Source organism: Pinus tabuliformis, chromosome Q, assembly GCF_031772625.1.
Source record: "Pinus tabuliformis cultivar Carrire ecotype Pingquan chromosome Q, CPIR1, whole genome shotgun sequence".
NCBI lineage: Eukaryota > Viridiplantae > Streptophyta > Pinopsida > Pinales > Pinaceae > Pinus > Pinus tabuliformis.
In genome coordinates this window covers 948356076-948373765 of record NC_142296.1, presented here as the reverse complement: position 1 = coordinate 948373765, position 17690 = coordinate 948356076, and the positions used below count along the sequence as shown (strand labels likewise).

General features: G+C 42.6%; 1 non-coding gene and 1 pseudogene across 1 annotated transcript; one reads left to right on the top strand and one right to left on the bottom strand.

Moving 5' to 3' along the window:
- Positions 1-3053: 3053 nt before the first annotated feature.
- On the top strand, positions 3054-3204 carry LOC149222624 (U1 spliceosomal RNA; annotated as a pseudogene).
- A 10548-nt stretch (positions 3205-13752) lies between these two features.
- On the bottom strand, positions 13753-13949 carry LOC149222623 (U2 spliceosomal RNA). Its single transcript, XR_016249832.1, has one exon. It is a non-coding gene; the product is annotated as a U2 spliceosomal RNA (small nuclear RNA).
- Between the last annotated feature and the right edge of the window lie 3741 nt (positions 13950-17690).

Below are 17690 nucleotides of genomic sequence, written 5' to 3'. Positions count from 1 at the left end.
CATGCTCACCTTTGCATGCGGCTCACGATCTTCCAAGAATTTGACTTTCAAATTGTGGCAAAGACGCGTAAGTTTCACCTCAAGCTAGACCACTTGCTAAGAATGAACCTGAGAGAAGAACCAACGGTATACATGATGGAATTCCACGTGAACATGTAGTCAAAGTCAAAGATTTCGCAGACGATGTAGTGTAGATATCGTTCTTTCGTGATAGCCAAGTAGCCTTAGACATGCAATAACATAAGAAATCTGCGTCGTTTTGAAGGTTTTTTGCTACACATTGACTCATGGACACTTGTACAATTGGGAGTGAATGATACCTTGAGGAGATGTGTCCCTGGTCATGAAGGTTGGGCATCAACGAATGAGCACATGGTGAGGTTTCAGGTGGACATTACCAAACCTACATAACTTTCTCATACAAGCTCCGATTAAGGCAATTCTTGCGCCATTAGAAAGGTATTGGCGTGTATATTATGGAATTTGGGCACATAGTAAGGTCAGGACCACAAAAGGTGTTCATTTAAGGCATGAAAATGGCTCTGGAAGTTCTTGAATCGAAATTTTTCGAAATGGGACCACCCATAGAAATGGTCCCGTGAGTTGATTCCTCCACTTCTCCCACTCTGAAAGCATCAAGATGGATGAAAAATAATATAATGATCCAAATAATATCACCCATGTAATAATGTGGTAGCCTAATTTGCACAGAGATCGCATGCCTTATTTTTTTCCAAGGTGACTTCTTAGGGAAACCTAAAGGATGCTTCCTCAAATTTGTGGACGGCTTCCTTAGTCACCTTGTTGGCATCGAAATCTCGCCATGATCAAATTTTAAAAATAAATAAATAATAATAATTCAAGAATGGAGACCTTGTACCGATATATGGCAGTAAAACCAAGGGTAAGATGAGAAAATTGGAAATCACTAGACTTGGAACTTAAATTGTCAAAGACATCAGAGCTAATTGCCTTGTCCAACTAGAAACACCTATTCACATTCTTTGAGCGATGCTAGTCTGCTCGTCGCTTCATTCCATTTTGAGCCAAAACCAAATTTTCCCGTAGTGTGAGGAGAATGGCTTCTTTGGTGTGAAGCATGAAGTCAACTTTGTGTAGCTAGGGTGTGCCTAGTAAATAGGAAACCATTGCTAGGAGTTTTTGGCCATAGGCAGCTACACATTGTGTCATTTTGGTAGCATCACGATAAGAGGTATTGCACCACAATTCTATTGGGGGTGGCCATTATGCTCATTGGTGTTGCCCTTTTGAGGCAAAGCATCTCAAACAAGTTTCCATGCACTTATTGACCACCTTTATATGGCTATCAATTTGGGGATGACGATAGATGCTCACTTTCAATTGAGTACCCTAAAGTTTAAACGAATCCTGCTTGAAATTGTTGGTGAGTGCGGGATCTCGATTCAACACAATGGAAAGTGTGATGGCATGCGACATAAACATTGGGTCCATGGAAACATGGGTAACCATAGAAGGTGTAAATGGGTCTGATAAGGTACAAAATTGAGCACATTTGGACACGTGGTCGATGAACACCATGGTGACATATTGGTTCTCTGCTTTCAGAAGGTCCACTGTGAATTCCATGTAAATGTTGGTCCTGATGGTGGTTGATATTGCTAGTGGTGGCGGCACTTCTTCACCATCTCACCCTTGTTTCTTTAACAAGCACCACAAGTAGGTATAGAAGCCTAGATGTTTGTTTTCATGTGTTCCCGCAAGAAAGAGTGCATAGTCGTTTCATAGCTACGTTGAAAGCCAAAGTGCCCGTTGTAGGAGATGAACACAAATCCTCTAAGACGGGCATTGTTTTAAAGCACAATTTTGAATCAAAACAATGCACGCTTTATGGTTCAAGGTATATTGTTGTCGTGTGTAGCCCTTAGGGGGATTGGGATTCTCCTAAACCACTTGGATGAATTGAACCTCCATGTCAATATCCAACCATTCTTGACAAGAGTTTATGAGACAATCAAGTATTGTAAGGATAAGGAAAAGAAAGATCCTTTCTCCTCATGTTTTTGCAATAAATTAGATGCCTCATTGCCTTTGTTGTATATGGTCTCGTAATCATGTCGATGCATCTTAGTGACCCATTTGTGTTTCTCCAAGGATGGCAACCTATCATCCAGAAATATTTCAAACTATGACAATGATCTCGATTTGGAAGCACCTCTAAATAATATATGGGTGTCAAGTCTCGACTACGCGAAATATGGCCATCATCTCTTTTCTCATAGGTGGACTTGCCCAAGTTTCCGCCAAGTGCATCAACATAGCTCCCACACCCCTACGTGATGCATCACATTCCAAGGCAAAAGTCTTAGTGCAATTGGGCAATACTAAAGTGGGTGCATTGCACAAGGCTTCCTTTAAAGCTGAAAAGGCCCACTCGATAACATCGTTTCATACGAAGGGCAGTTGTTTTTAAAGCTGAAAAGGCCCACTCGACAACATCGTCCCATACGAAAGGCACTTGTTTTTAAAGTTGAAAAGGCCAACTTGACAACATTGTTCCAAAGTTACCGATAATATCTTACACGTGGCCGCAACAGTTATTGCGTAGATGGACACATATCCGCAATGGTAAGAACAAGCAGCGAGCAAGGTTTGAACCTTAATGAAGGCCATGTTACCTACCCACTTTCACTAATGGATATCAACAATGACGATAATAACAAGGATGAAATTAACAAATTGAGAGTGCACCACCTTACATACCCACTTTCACTAACAAAGATGAACAACAACAAGAATAATCTAAGTATGAAATTAATGGATTGTGAGTGAATATCATCAACAACAACAAGAATGATATGAAGATGGAATTAGCGAATTGGGCGTGAATATGATCAACGAGAAGAAGAATAATATAAAGATGAAAATATGATCAACAAGAAAAATAATATAAAGATGAAAATATAATCAACAAAACATTATTGTACGGTGGATATTTATATCCTACATTCAAAGTGGGGATGCATAGAAGGAAAGGAAGAGGTATAGAGGGGTAAGATGGGAATGTTCAAAACATACTTATTTGGGCGGGGTCAATCGATGATCAAGAAGGTCGATGGCCTAGGGAGGCCACTTCCATTGCACTGGTCTACCTAACATCTCCCATCGAGGGGAGTGCACGTCATAATTTATGGCAGCGGACGCTCGTGTTCGCGCGACCTCCAAACAAAACCCAAAATCAAAACCAAAATTCAAAATTATCTGCAACTACGGGAGCTGCTTTAAATCAAGACATTTGTAAATCCAGTCGAATAAATTACCAGAATTTTTTATTTATTTTTTACATCTCCTCGTACGTGGTGGTCTTATTTCATGATTACATAGTTGAGAGACGAGAGGAGTGCTTTGCTGTTACGAGGCGAGAGGATTCCGTGCTAATCTTCTTGTTATTGTTGGCTGTTCAGATGTCTTCTTGTTACTATTTGTTCGCAGTTGCCATTCCCTTTCACAGATTGATATTGGTGCTAATCTTCTTATTACTGTTTGTTTGCAGATGTCATTTCCTTTCACAGATTGATATTGGTGCTAATCTTCTTATTATTGTTTGTTTGTAGATGCCATTCCCTTTCGGCTCTCACATGAGAGAGAGAGAGAGATCCTGGTTTGGTTCATGTCCCAGCAGTAGCAGTAGCAGTGGAATTTATATTTGTCAAACGTTTTCACTGTATACGGCAAACGTTTCTTTCTTTCTTGTAGTTGGATATTCATGATGTGTTTGTTGTGTCGTATTAAGGGGACACTGTGTTTGTGCTGCTTTTCCTTTTTCAAGGGAAAGAAACAAAAAGAAAAAAATGGTATATTTACTATTTCAAATAGAAATTTGAATATAAATGGTATATATTTACTATATGAAAAGAGAAATTTGAATGTACAATGCTGCAATGGGCCTGAGCATTGAGGAAAAGATCTTTGTCAATATCAAAGCCTGACCAACAACAGGAAAAGAGGGGGGAAGGCTATAAAGCCCAATTACTGCATACATAAAAAAGAATTGTCATGCACGCTCGCTCTCCTAACAAAAGCTTGGATCCAGATCTTCCCTGTGGAAAAGCCAAAAGATTGAAACAGCGCAGATTTATCAGCATCTGTCCTGCAGTTGCTGGGGCTAGCCTCCTCATTGGGTGTTAATCATTTAAGCATCCGATAGTCATATAAGCATCTGACAGTGGCCGAGAGTTGGGACTCTGCTTCTTCCCCCTGACTCTACAAACGTGTTGAAAAGAAACTTTATTGAAATTCTCTCTCAACTCTCTGGAAAGAGCTTTCCGAGATTGGGGAAAGGGTCAAATTTTGGAGATTTACTTTACTATTAAGAGCTTTCCAAGATTGGGGAAAGGGTCAAATTTTGGAGATTTACTTTACTGTTAATCTGGTCAATGGCTATCTTCGAATTTGAATTTGCAGACTCCTTTTTCCTGTTGCCAGCCCTATCAGCAATCAAAGAGAGATCAGCGTTATCAACCAAGCTTATGCTTGGAGGTAAATTTTTAAATATGCACTTCTAATCTAGAATGAAGATGCAAATGATGACACGCTTAGCTTCAATGACATACAATTACACTTCAATGTTTCAAATCACTTGTAACCAAGATCGTTAGATGTCACTCTTCAACACAGGATTACAAAAATGCCAAATGCAATTAGTGAAACACCCCCAAGATTATTCAATGAAGCAGTGCTATTAGGACCATCTTAATTGTGCTTATTAGAATTCTTCTTACTTGTAATGTGGCAATTTCAAGAGAAACTTCAAGATTTTATAAGCACAATGAGATGATTATGACAGTGATACCAATATGTTCCTATCACTTATGTATGCTTATTAGAAGCTTTCTTTCACTTATTAGTAGAAAATTACATAATAACAAGAGAACAACTAAAAGCAACAAGATGAGATTGCTAACAGTGATGTTGGCAAATGAAATCCAGCAAAAGATTTCAAATATGTAATGCAAAAAACACTTATGCAATGCAACTCAAGACTAGGACTGCAATTATGGAATGCACAATGAGATGTAACTAACAAAGAGAATGAGAGAGAGTTACTAACCCCAACAAGACTATCCTCAAAGTAGGAGAGAAATCGATGCAATCAAATACACTTCTTAGCACAGGATGATTAATTTAGGAATAAGAGAAATGCACCAGACCTTGAAAAATATCACTGTCAATTAGATCAGCCCACTGTCAACAAGAAGTCAATCATAAATGAAGCTAGAACAATGATTGAGCCTTTATAGTTAATGTGTGATGTTCTTTATATGTTTTTTGGCTTATCACTATTATATTTTAGAGTGATTATGTCACTGTATGTCTCACTTCAGATCTGAATTTGTTATGACAGATAACCAAGGATAGTTGAGAGGATCAAACAAACCCACAAGGCCTTGCAGCCATCCTCCAACGATTGAAATGCCAAGTTGAGTGACTCCTCCAAACTTAGATATTGGACCTGTACCCACAAAGTGATAGCCTTGAACAATGACAACATACCTTAAATCTTCCACGACTAAGGAAATGCAGATAGAACATAAAAACATACGCAGAAGACAAGCCAAGGCAAGTCAAATTTTCTTATTATTATTCAATAGTTCAGCAGAGAGAGAGAGAGTACAAAAATCAAATAGACTAGCCCAATACAAAGTCAAATCATCCCTGTCAAATTCTGCAGTCAAACTTTAGCCCTGGGCCCTAACCAGAAAGTCAACGCTGGTCAAATCAACAGCGAGTCACCTCTTTTGAAGCTCGGTCAAAGGCAAATTAATTTGGCCTCCATCAAGGGTCAAAGTCAACCCAAAACAATCTCACAAATGCTGTTCAAACTCAGTCAAACAGCAGTCAGCCTTGCGGTCAAACAACCCTGTTGTCAATGCTAGTCAAACAGGCCCAAACACCTCGATTGCTGTGCCAATTAGTGTGGCCTCAAGAGAGTGAAATTCTGCTTCCAAAACGCAGTCAAAATTCGGTCAAATCATCAAGGGTCTACGCTGGTCAACAATCTGAAAAGCTCGGTTCTGTTTCAGCCCAGAAAAACAGTCCTAGCTGCATGTGTGAGAGAGAGAGAGAGATGACCCCCAAGCTGTACAAACCAATCTGTTGAAGATAGACAAGAATTGTTGAGTGAATGGTGTCTAAATGAGGAGAGAGGTCTCATCTATTTATACACTTTGATGTGGGTGAAGAGGCACATCTATTGGGCTTCTTGAACCTACATTAAGCTGAGGCCGACCTTAACAATTTGTACATGTGACAGAATAAGTTCAAATTCACACTTCTGCTTGTCCGAATGAGATGATTTTTATATCAAACTTGGATCTTTCGAAAAGAGGAATCCAATGCAATAATCATCTCCATCATATGTGCTGTCCCAAGGTGGAATTTGGCCCTAGTTGCCAATTTTAACACTCCCTCTCAACTAGGGAGAATTCCACCTGCCAATCCATCTGTCATCATCATGCCATCCTGTCGTCATGCAACATCTCTGCTCTGCTGAACCATGAAGTAATAATGATGTGATCGAGAGTGAGTCACTATTGAAGGATCTAGGGCAATTAGGTGTAGTATGATTCTTCTTGACTTGAGAACAATTTGTGAAGTCTTTTTACAATTTGTCTTGTTAGCTTAATCTTCTTGTTCTTCTTATTAATGCATGTGTGTGTACTTCATCAAACTGCTACCAAAAACACAAGAACAAGAACACAAGATGTTGGCTCTCTGCCAGGGTCAAAACCTCTCTTCTCTTGAGAGGAAAACCCTTCGGTAAATTTCTCTTATTGAAGCTTCTTATTGATCAATGCCAAACCCTAGACCCTTGGGAAGATTATCCTCCAAGCACAACAGCCCTATCAGCAATCAAAGGGAGATCAACGTTGCCCACTTATTTGTAGCCTCTCTGAATGCTTCTCTGAAACTCACTCCAAATATGAAATCCTTGCTGCCCCAACTTCGGTGGCTCTCCGTTGACAGGGTCCATCAAAATATTCCCATGTCTAGGACTTTTGTCAATATGTGGGTATACATTTATCCTTGCAGGATTTTTTTCTTTCGCGGTGAGCAACTCTAGTTTAGTGGATGACTTGAATGAGAGGACCTTTCCGGGTTTCCACACCCCCATTGGCCTAGCTTTGGGTCATTTGTGGGGGCATTAATAAAACCATCCTTTTATCGTATCAGGGGTTTCAGCTATCTCTATTTGGATATGTTGTTCAAGTAAACATGTCTTTTCCTTTTTTATCATGCACCAGAGGTTCTCAATCCCGCCTAGCTTCACTAGTTTGTATGGGGGAAAACCCCGCCTAGCTTCACTAGTTTGTATGGGGGAGTTCTGAATTTACCACTCCCTAAACCCATGACCTAGGGGGCGGGGGGCAATTCCATCACTATGGCTATATGGCACTCTATGGTCTAGGCTCTGCGAGTTGAAAACACTTGACCTCTTCCCCCAACGACATTGGAGGTTAAATCCTTGGTCGCCATGTCCCCTGCCGCTGTCATGTTAGAAGTGAGCTTGAGTTTAATTGTAGCATTCGAGAGGGTTTCCGTTGTTGTTACCATTCGCCGTAGAAGGCTCCTTGTGATCATAGCCTCTTGGAGCCGTTCCTCCATGCTACTATCCCTACATTCTCAAGTTCCTACATTTCTCTGTTCTTGTTCTCGGCGGGGAGGGGGAAATTGACTTATGAGTGGGGCCCAGGGACAACAAAAAACAACCTGGCAGAGGCGTGTGCTCTATTTCATGGATTGTCATCGTTGTACGCAGATAGAGTGAGGACGTTGATCGTCATTGGCGATTCAAGCATAATTATCAACCTTTTGGACCCTAAAAATGCTCCCTCTTAAAAGCAAGTTAGCATCGCTCATCGCTAGAATTCGAAAAGAGACCCTTCGTTTCCAAGAGGTTACCTTCTTCCGGGCCCCGAGGGTTCTCAATAACGTCCTTCCAGTGCCCGAGGGCTCTCAATAACCTCCTTCTAGTGCCCCGAGGGCTCTCAATAACCTCCTTCCAGGGCCCCGAGGGCTCTCGACCGACAAGCCGGCAGTCTTGCAAATGGAGGCACCACGCTGAATGAGGGGATCTTGGAAAATGTACTAAACAACAAGTTGGCATCACTCCTCTCAACGGACAAGCCAACAGTGTTGCAAATGGAGGCACCACGCCGAATGAGGGGATCTAGAAAAGAATAACAAATAGCAAGTTGGCATCAATCATCGCGAGAATTCGAAAAGAGACCCTTCGTTTCCAAGGGGCTTGCCTTCTTCCAGGCCCAGAGGTTTCTCAACCGATAGGCCAGGCCGTCGGTCTTGCAAATGGGGGCTGCACGCTGAATGAGGGAACCTTGAAAAATCAAAATACAAGAATTTGGGGTTTTATATTCCTATCTCATCCCCTAAATTTATTTTCAATTCACCAAACGTGATGGCATGTTTCGAGCTCGGTAGCAACCAACGCATGTTAAGTCAATTACTTTTGAGAGAAATTTTCGGATGAAACTGTGTGGAGGATGTTTAATCCTCTCCAATTACTTTTCAATTTGCCAAACATGAAGGTGTTTGTTTTCGAGCTCGACACACGTCGAGTCAGTTCACATGAGCTCAGTAACTGACGCACGTCGAGTCAATTCACGGGAGCTCAACAGCGAACACATGTCGAGTCAGTTCACATGAGCTCGACAATCGACACTCGTCGAGTCAATTCACATGAGCTCAGCGACAGACACACGTCGAGTTAATTCACATGAGCTCAGCGACAAACACACGTCGAGTGAATTCACCAAACAAGAAGGCATGTTTCGAGCTCAGCAACCAACGCATTTCAAGTCAATTCACCGAACATGAAGGCATGTTTCGAGCTCAGCGACCAACAAACGTCAAGTCGGTTCACCAAACATAGAAGGCATGTTTCGAGCTCGAGGACCAACACTTGTCGGGGCAATTCACCGAACATGAAGGCATGTTTTGGGCTCGCCGACCAACGCATGTCAAGTCAATTCACCAAACATAAGGCATGTTTCAAGCTCACCAACAAACACATGTCAAGGCAGCCGCGATGCCGGGTGAAAATGGGAAGAATGTCAAAGACCACTTGACAATTTTGGAAGGGGAGGGCTTAACATTTCAGGTTAAAAAAACTAAAATGGAAAGTGTTGGAGCAATGCTCTATATCTTTGAAATCAAAATCATCAGTGTCGAACTGGGAAAGAGAAAAATGATTTGTTAGAAGTGGATAGATAATACAGAATTGGTTGGAAAGCCAAAGAAAAATGACAATACCCCTGGCAAAGGCAAAGGAAGGAGACCTAACAAACCGATCAAGATCAAGATTGGGTGTCGTCAAATGACAAGCCCAAGAAGGAGGTGTAGCTCCCACAACTGTGGCTAGAAGTAGCAGCGCTGTGTTTGTTGGCAGCAAATAATAAATTTCTATCTCAAGCAGGAATAAGGAAGGGATGCTTCCCAGGGCCAAACCGGTGTAGCGGATGCCTGGAGGAAGAGGAAGACTGGATCATTTACAAGAAACCTAGATAGGACCCTCCATGATAGCAATCACAAAAACCTGGGTCAAACAGGGAGGAAGACTCAATCTTCTACTAGTGCACTAAAGAAACCTAGATAGGATCCTCCATGGTAGCAATCTCCTACTAGTGCACTAAAGAAACCTAGATAGGATCATCCATTGTACTTGGATTCGCTCTAGATTTCGTTGTCCAATGATGATTAATTTGATCAAGGGGTTTCCACACCTCTCACATGCAGATGCTCTTCAAGTGCCATGATGGATGGATTCATTTTGCGACAAGGTGGATTGACGGCTTGAATTGCCATCATTAAAGTTCCTTGATCCTCCCACATTATTCCTATATGATGCTCTCTATGCATGATTCTCGATGTGGAGTTGTTGATTTTTGTGTTTTCGCATCCCCCTGGAGGATGCTCCAAATCTGGATATCTTCTTGCACCAGTCCTTCCTGCTCCTTACCTGTTTGAGTTTCAAACTGGCTATGAGGGAAGGTGACAATGGATTCCAACCTCCAATGGTCCATGGAAGATTTTCGATTCCTTAATTGTTGACGGTTGAGTTTTGAGTCCCCTTTCAGGTTTATGCTTCCACATTCAAATAAATTTATGGACGCTTCCGTTCCTTCTTGGATGCCACAACGTCAACATAATCCTTGGCAGGTTAGACTATATTCCCTACAGCAACATAGGCTGGTTCTTCCATGCGATTCCTCATTACAAACTCAAAAGCTGCATTGCTAGGGCAACCTCTTGAAGAACCATCAAGATCGAAATCGAATTTAGAATGGAGACTTCCACAACTGGACATATAGTAATTGGATTTCTGGTTTTTACAGCGTGAAATATATGTTATATCTATTTTTTGAGCCAACGTGGTTCAAGTGAAACACGGGCTAGCTAACAGAACAGTGGAAGAGCAGAGAACAGTTTTGCAAACGTTTGGCTCAGCAATATTTCATGCATTCCAATGTCACAATTGATTTTTGTTACCTTGAAAGAAGGGGCCCAAGACCAAAGTCGCAAATTCTCATTCCTATTTGCCCATCGGGTTTGGATGATGTTGTTCAAAGTGTCATCTGCCTTTGCCCAAAACGAGTCCAGCAATCCTATATCTGTGGAGAGGAGAAAATGCAGAAACAGGGTAACCATAGATTTTCCTAGTTTTAAAAGGAGCCATCGACAGCTATTTTGAACAGTGAATGTGAGTGCGACCGAGACTCAGACCTATGGGTAAGTTGGGAGAAAAAAAGGACTTGGCCGTGCTGTGGTTTTAATTGTTATTGTTGTAACAACGACAGCCATTGGAGGTTGCAAGTGCAAGCATTGTAAATTCCATTACCAGGATAACTAATAAAATAAAAAGGAAAACCCGTTGTGTTTATTTCTTTCTATTATTATTCCTTGAGCACATGCACATGCCTGAGTTTGTGTCCCACCCAACTTCCCAGTGAACTGAACTGAACTAAACTGTGCGTGATGCTCTGTAGGCAGGGGCGGTCTTTGTCCAATCACCCTTGCTGCACCAAATAGAGTCAGAGCACAGAGCATCTAAGTCTTTACCAATCAAAGTGAACTTCACATTCTTTTGCCCAAAATGAGTTGAGCAATCCTGTATATATATTTTTGAGCACGCACCCTGCACTCTCCCTAAGAAATCAATCCCTATTCTGCCCTCGTCGCAACATCATCTCATTGACTGTTCTGCCCTCTTCGCAACATCATCTCATTGACAATGAAAAAAAATCCCTGAACTCTCTAGAAACGTACTCACCCACATTGTCACATTTCAAAATTAAATTTTCAACGTTTCCCAGACTGCTGCTCATGTTGTTAGTGACATTGGAATATGCACGACATCCCTTTTGCACAGTAGGCAAGCCATAGTTGAAATCGCTGCTGATATACATACATATATAAACCAAATTCAGATCGGAAAACGCTTCCATGCAGGGCACCACATTGAGAAAGTGCGTTAAAAGCTGAGGAAGTCGATAAAACTTATCAGTGGTATATATCCACCTTCAAAGCTTTTTACTGCGTTCTTCAAAGTACAACAGTTGAAGAATTGAGTCTGTAGATCGATCATATTGGATTTAGGACGACTGAGCACTATGGAATTGATCGATCATATTGGATTTAGGACGAGTGAGCACTATGGAATTGAGATAGTTGGACGAGTGAGCACTATGGAATTGAGATAGCTGGACGAGTGAGCACTATGGAATTGAGATAGCTGGACCATGAGATTGAGCACACTATGGAATTGAAATTGAGATAGATAGCTGGAACATACGCTTGAGCACTATACTATGGAATTGAGATAGATAGGTGGACCATCAAAGGCTCTACAGACAGACTGTTTCTGGGTTGACATCAGAACGTGATGGTGAAGTTCGAAAAGCTGCAAACGGGGAAGAACTGGAAAATACCCAAAACGAGCGATAGTAATAATACCTGCTGGACTTCCCAGATGCGGGTGTCTCAGAGGTAAACGGAGCGGTGCCACATGACAAGCACACGCTGCCACGTGAAGAGGACTGGGCTATTAATGCCCCAAGCCGTCGAAATCCAGGTTTAAGGGAGCCGCTTCAGAGCATCCTTAATGGAGCCGCTGAAGATGATGGCAGGCCTGCGTAAGGCATTCAATGCGGATCACTTCTCAAGAATTGGACATGAGAATAAAGGCAAATGTTGGCCGGCGAAGGCAGCGCACTGTGGTTCAGGGAATGTTCATAGTCTATGTTTTATTTGGGTGGTGGAGAGCTGGGGTGAGGACAGTTTCCCCCCTGAGCATCTCGGCCTGTGTTTACGCTCTTTGGAGCTCCGTCTGGCTGTATCTAGGAGGCGGCAAGAGGCGGAAGGGGCTTGCATACCGTTTCGGGGAGCCGGTGTTCAGCTCAAAGGACGGGAGGTTACGATGGTGCGTGAGAGAATGCCTTGCAGGAGGGGTTCTGGGAGTGGACAATTGCCACCTGCAGCAGACATACATCATCATTGTTGTTGTGTTTATTGCTATCGCAGAGTGGGAGCTAACCCAATTCCTGCAAGTCAAGTCATGGAAGTTGGCAGTTCCGTTAAGGGGCGCCCAGGCTTCCAGCTTTTGGTTCGGTTATTTTCTCACTGGGCAGCTCTGAGGGCAATGAAGGGATTAACGCACATATCTTTGTGCTCTTCACCAAAACTCCTGCGGTGGATGATGATGGGTCATCGCTGGTTCTGGCGAAGGACGGCACAGAGCAGGGGAAGGGGAAACTCCCACTGGGGGAGCAGTCAAATTTGGTGGCCTGCTCCGAGAGAGGCAAAGGTAAGGTTCTGTTGGGGGAGTCGTCCACTGTTGCGGGCACTTCTGGAGGGGCAAGTCTTCAGCCTCACCCCCAATGTCGAGGCCATGCATAGTCATCCCCTTCGCAAAGTCCATTGGCTACGGGAGAAAGCGCGTCTGAAGGTGAAGGCGGAAGCAGAAGCATGGAGGAAGAGTCCGAGGACTAGCTCTCACCAACGCTCTCATGCTTTAGTCTTCTTTTCTCAGGTCGGGTCCTTTCATGTTGGGTTCAGGGGTCTGGTTAATTGTCAATTCCATGTTTTTGTTATGATGGTTAAGTGTCTCGGAACTAAGTCCTGCGTGCGGTCTTCACGGACGCAGCAGGCGCGAAGTAGTGTGTCTGGTATATGTCAATTTTTGTCTTTTGTAATTGCCTAGCTAGGCCTTCAGGCCATGCAGATCTGGCTCTTGTCACAGTTTGTCTCGTGTTATAAATATGTTTCAAGATGCCCCTGCGCGGGTTATCATAGTGTGACTAGCATAGTTCTCAGTGTCAAGCATTTTGTTCCTTTTGCTAACATTGCCCTGCGTGGCAATTTCATGAAACGGTCAATGTCACCCATGGAGACTCCTTTGGCCATGGGCAGCCAGCTTCCTTGGATGTAAAGTATTTGTTGTACATATTAATATATCAATAGTTAGTATTGCCGATAAAAAAAAAAAAATAATACCTGCTGGCCTGCTGGACTTGGGCGCGGTAAACAACACGATATCTGATCAAGTCAATGCGCGGCTAATCAACAGAATAGAATAGAATAGAATATAGAACACAAAATTTCATTTCATTCACGGTAAATACAACTTGTTCAATCCTAACAAACCATTACATTAACATTCAACAATTTATTTATTTAAATAAATTTGGTCTTGTCTTGGTGGGGTGCGCCAGGCTGGTGCTGTAGTGCAACGCACAAGCGACGCCCGAGAGCCCCAATAGCAAGCTATTGTAAGTGGGCCCTCCCCCTAGAAAAATACATTTAATATCATGTGGTTCTATGAACCACGTATCAGATATTAAACTGATAAGAACAGATACTACACTTGATCTTAGCCAAAAGGCCGAGAAAGGTATGCTTTTCCTCTTCTCTTTCGCTTCTTTTTCTATTGCTCCCTTTCTCCTCTATCCCATTCAACCATGCATGTGGGATAATTCATTTTTATTTCTTCTGATACCCCTCACCATTTAAATAGACATGCTCTTTAATATCAAACTTATATTTTCAATATTCTCACCATTTTCACCTCCCTAGATCTATTTTACTTTTCCATTTGAGGGATCAAATCTCTTTTCACCTTAAAAGAGGTTTCCCAGATTTGATGCCAATCTCTTTTCACCCTAAAAGAGGTTTGCCATATTTGATGCCTTACGGCGAATTCAGATGGATGTTATAATTAAAATTATCTAGAAAGTACAAATATGAACTTTATTGCTTTTTATATATAAATAAAATTAACTAAATATCACAATATTATCTACTATTAAAAATATGAAACTTCATATATATAATATCAAAATAATTAATTATATGGGAAAGAATCACTAAAGATTTTTATTTCTATTTTTTCCCTTTCCATGTTATCTTAAACTTGTGGTGGATGTAATAATTTATATATTAATATAAAGGAAAAAATTACACTATTTAAAAATCCTTCAATCTGATGTTTAATGCCATTGGACCTAATCAATGGAGATCATTGCTTACCCATTCCTTGAAGCCAAATTCACTGGGATGTGTCTTAACTTAGTCAAATTTAATCAACAACCTATTGTTATGTCGGCCTTTCCATATTTAATCACCCACCGCGTTAACGTATTGATCATGTTGTAATTGTTGATTATGACACAATATAGCGTGTTTAGTTGTCTTTGAGAAAGCATAATGAGTTTACTACCAAGTTAACATAAAACAAATGTATTAATGGTTTTGAAAGATTAATCCACTGAGACATTTATATTAACTACTTGTGGAGAGTATATCATGATTTGATTTTGGCTATTCACGAAAGGTATATCAAGGTCTAATTTTGCTGCGATGAATGTATATATATATATATTTAATTCACCGTTACAAACTAAACTAATACTCACATAAACTAAATTAGCAGAAGAATTAAAGCTATACACTTATTAAGTCGGTTCTTGGGTTATAACACTTAATCTATTCGGTGCTTCACTCACACAAAACACTCGTCAAAGTTTAAGCTCTCTCGCACAGAAGCCTAGTCAAAGTTTAAGTTCGTGTGCAATGTACAACACTTTCAAAACTCTGCTCGTGAGTAATTTTCACATCTGCGTTGTTTCAAAAATGTGTTGCTAACCATTTTTACAAAACCCTCATGAAGCAAGCTTTCGGTTCAGAGAGCCCTACAAAATCCCATTGTGATTGGTTTACCTGAGAGAGATAGAGAGAGAGGCATGAATTGCACGTTAACACGCTGCTCGATGCCCCATACAGGGGTGGAAATGCGATCCTTTGAAATAGCGTCCGACGCCCATGGGCAGCCGCATCTCTATTGTGGATCTCGAGAAGTCGGAGACTGCGACGCTCCCCTACGAGAACACCAAGAATGCGATGTAGATCGTTGTCCCCCAATAGGACCCTCCTGCTCTCCATTGATGATGAGGGCCAATGTCTGCTCATCAACCTCCACCGTCGCGTCCTCCTGTGGCTGGATTTCCTTCAAGAACGGCGTCTGGCCTATCAAATTTAGCCGCGACCGGAGGAGGGTTGACCGGGAGGAGAGCTCGGGGAGGATTCGATCTATATCTTCCTCCACTATCGACGTTCTATTCCATTCATATTAATATGTTAAATTAGCGAGAAGTTCTGGCATCGGGGTAAAATAGAGTTTGGCCCTAAAACAAATCACAACGACCTACCACCTGTAATCAACAACTTGACCGCTCATATTCCTTTCGCATATGGCAAAGTGTCAGGACCCCGAGTTGGCACCAAGGCCAACGGGCGCCCCTGATGGGTCGTGCTCACTTGATGGCGAAAAACCGACTTGGAGGTACGATGAGAGTGCCCAAGTGCGATGAGCGCTCCCGCATGGAGGAGAGGCGCCCAGGTCGACACAAGGGGCAGCGTGCACGAGTTGAGGGGCGCAAGCCCTAGGCGCGCACGCACGAAGGCGGGGCACCGAGAGAGATGCAGCGGGCACGACACGAGGGCACGCCAGCCCACACGACGTGGTATATCAAAGGGCACATGAATAAGAGTGCCCGCCCACAGCGGAGAGCGTGCAAGGGAGAACGCGCACATCACAACGCAGCGACAACCTAACTCGATGGACCCGTACCCACGAGCGCGCCCGCACACAAGGTGTGGCGCCCGGGCGCCGCGACGGTGCAAGGCGCAGCGGAAGTGCGACCGAGACATAGCGAGCAGGTGCGTGACAGGCGAGCGAGCAGGCAGCGCAATGTGGATTGTCCGACACAGAAGTGACCAGAGGTGGTACCGTGGGCATCACGATAGGCGAAGCTCCTAGGGTGGGGTGCGTCAGCACACCCACGAGCAGGTCGGCCCAGGGGCGCGCCCGCACAAGATGAAGGGTCGACTCAAGAAGAGAAGGGGCCTCGGCCCACGTAAAATCAAACGGCTAGAGCATCTATAAGATGAGGAGCTCGACACTTGGAGGAGGTAGCAAGCAAGTTCGCACAAGATAAGTAATATCACAAAAGCTAATCGCAGAAAGGACAAAGTTAGCGATATCGCAGAAATGTAAGGGGTCTGATATCGCAGAACCGCGGGGCTTACATCGCAGAATTTGAAAACGTAGCTAAGGCACGTCGCAGAAGGAGGAGAGCTCGCCCAAGCGAGCTGGTTCCTGGGCAGGGCCGAGGGTTGGTTTTCTGGGCTGTTTTGGGACTCCAGTTTTGGGGTTTCTGTTGGGAAAGGTGCACGCCCTGGTTGCGAAACTTGGCACTTTTCACTAGTGAGTTGGGCTGGGCCAACCACTGCCACTCTTTGTACTTGGGCAGCGCATGAGTTTGCACACGGCTGGCCCCTTTCTATCTCCACTGTAAATATTATTTCAAGTTTAAGAGTAAAGGGGAGAAGTGTTTTGGGAGTTGCCCCCTCCTGTCGCAAATACTTGTGTTCATATTGTTTTTTACGATATCGCAGACTGTTAATGAGTGTTATTCCGCTGCTTGTACTGAAGTTAGAGTATCACATAATTGTATAATTGTTGAATGAAATAATTGAATATAATAACACTTGAATGAAAAATTGGCTAATTGTTGAAGCGAATGAGAAGTTAGGTGCAGTCTGGGTTAGAGTAGTTGTACAACTGCGATGAAACATCACCGGTGGCGCACGTCGCCCACAGTGATCATAAGGCATCACAGCGTGGGGCCGTGACAAAAAGGATTTGTATCCAACACAATCAATAAACATCTCCTTAATCGCACATGAACATCATCACCATCCAACTATTTGCTACAAGAATACGTGAAGAAGACAGAGGAAAAAAATGCTCCCATTTCCCCGAACAATTTAATATAGAAGAGTTATCGATCACTGCAAAAGCGTTGGATTAGGTGTTTGCCTTGCTGTAAGAGCCTTTAAAAGGAACATCTCTTTTTATTATTGTAAAGACATTTGCAAAATAAATTATCTTGGTTGGAGTTGAACCCGTGTCTCTCAGATGAGAGATGAGTATCCCAGTCAACTAAAATACAACAAAGAAAACATTGAAATATAACTGGAAGTAATTCCAAAGACGATTTAGTTTTAGATTCAAAAAATTTGGGAATTTTTTAATTTGTTTGCATCGATAGTTTAATAAATTAGTCGCTTGAATTTGT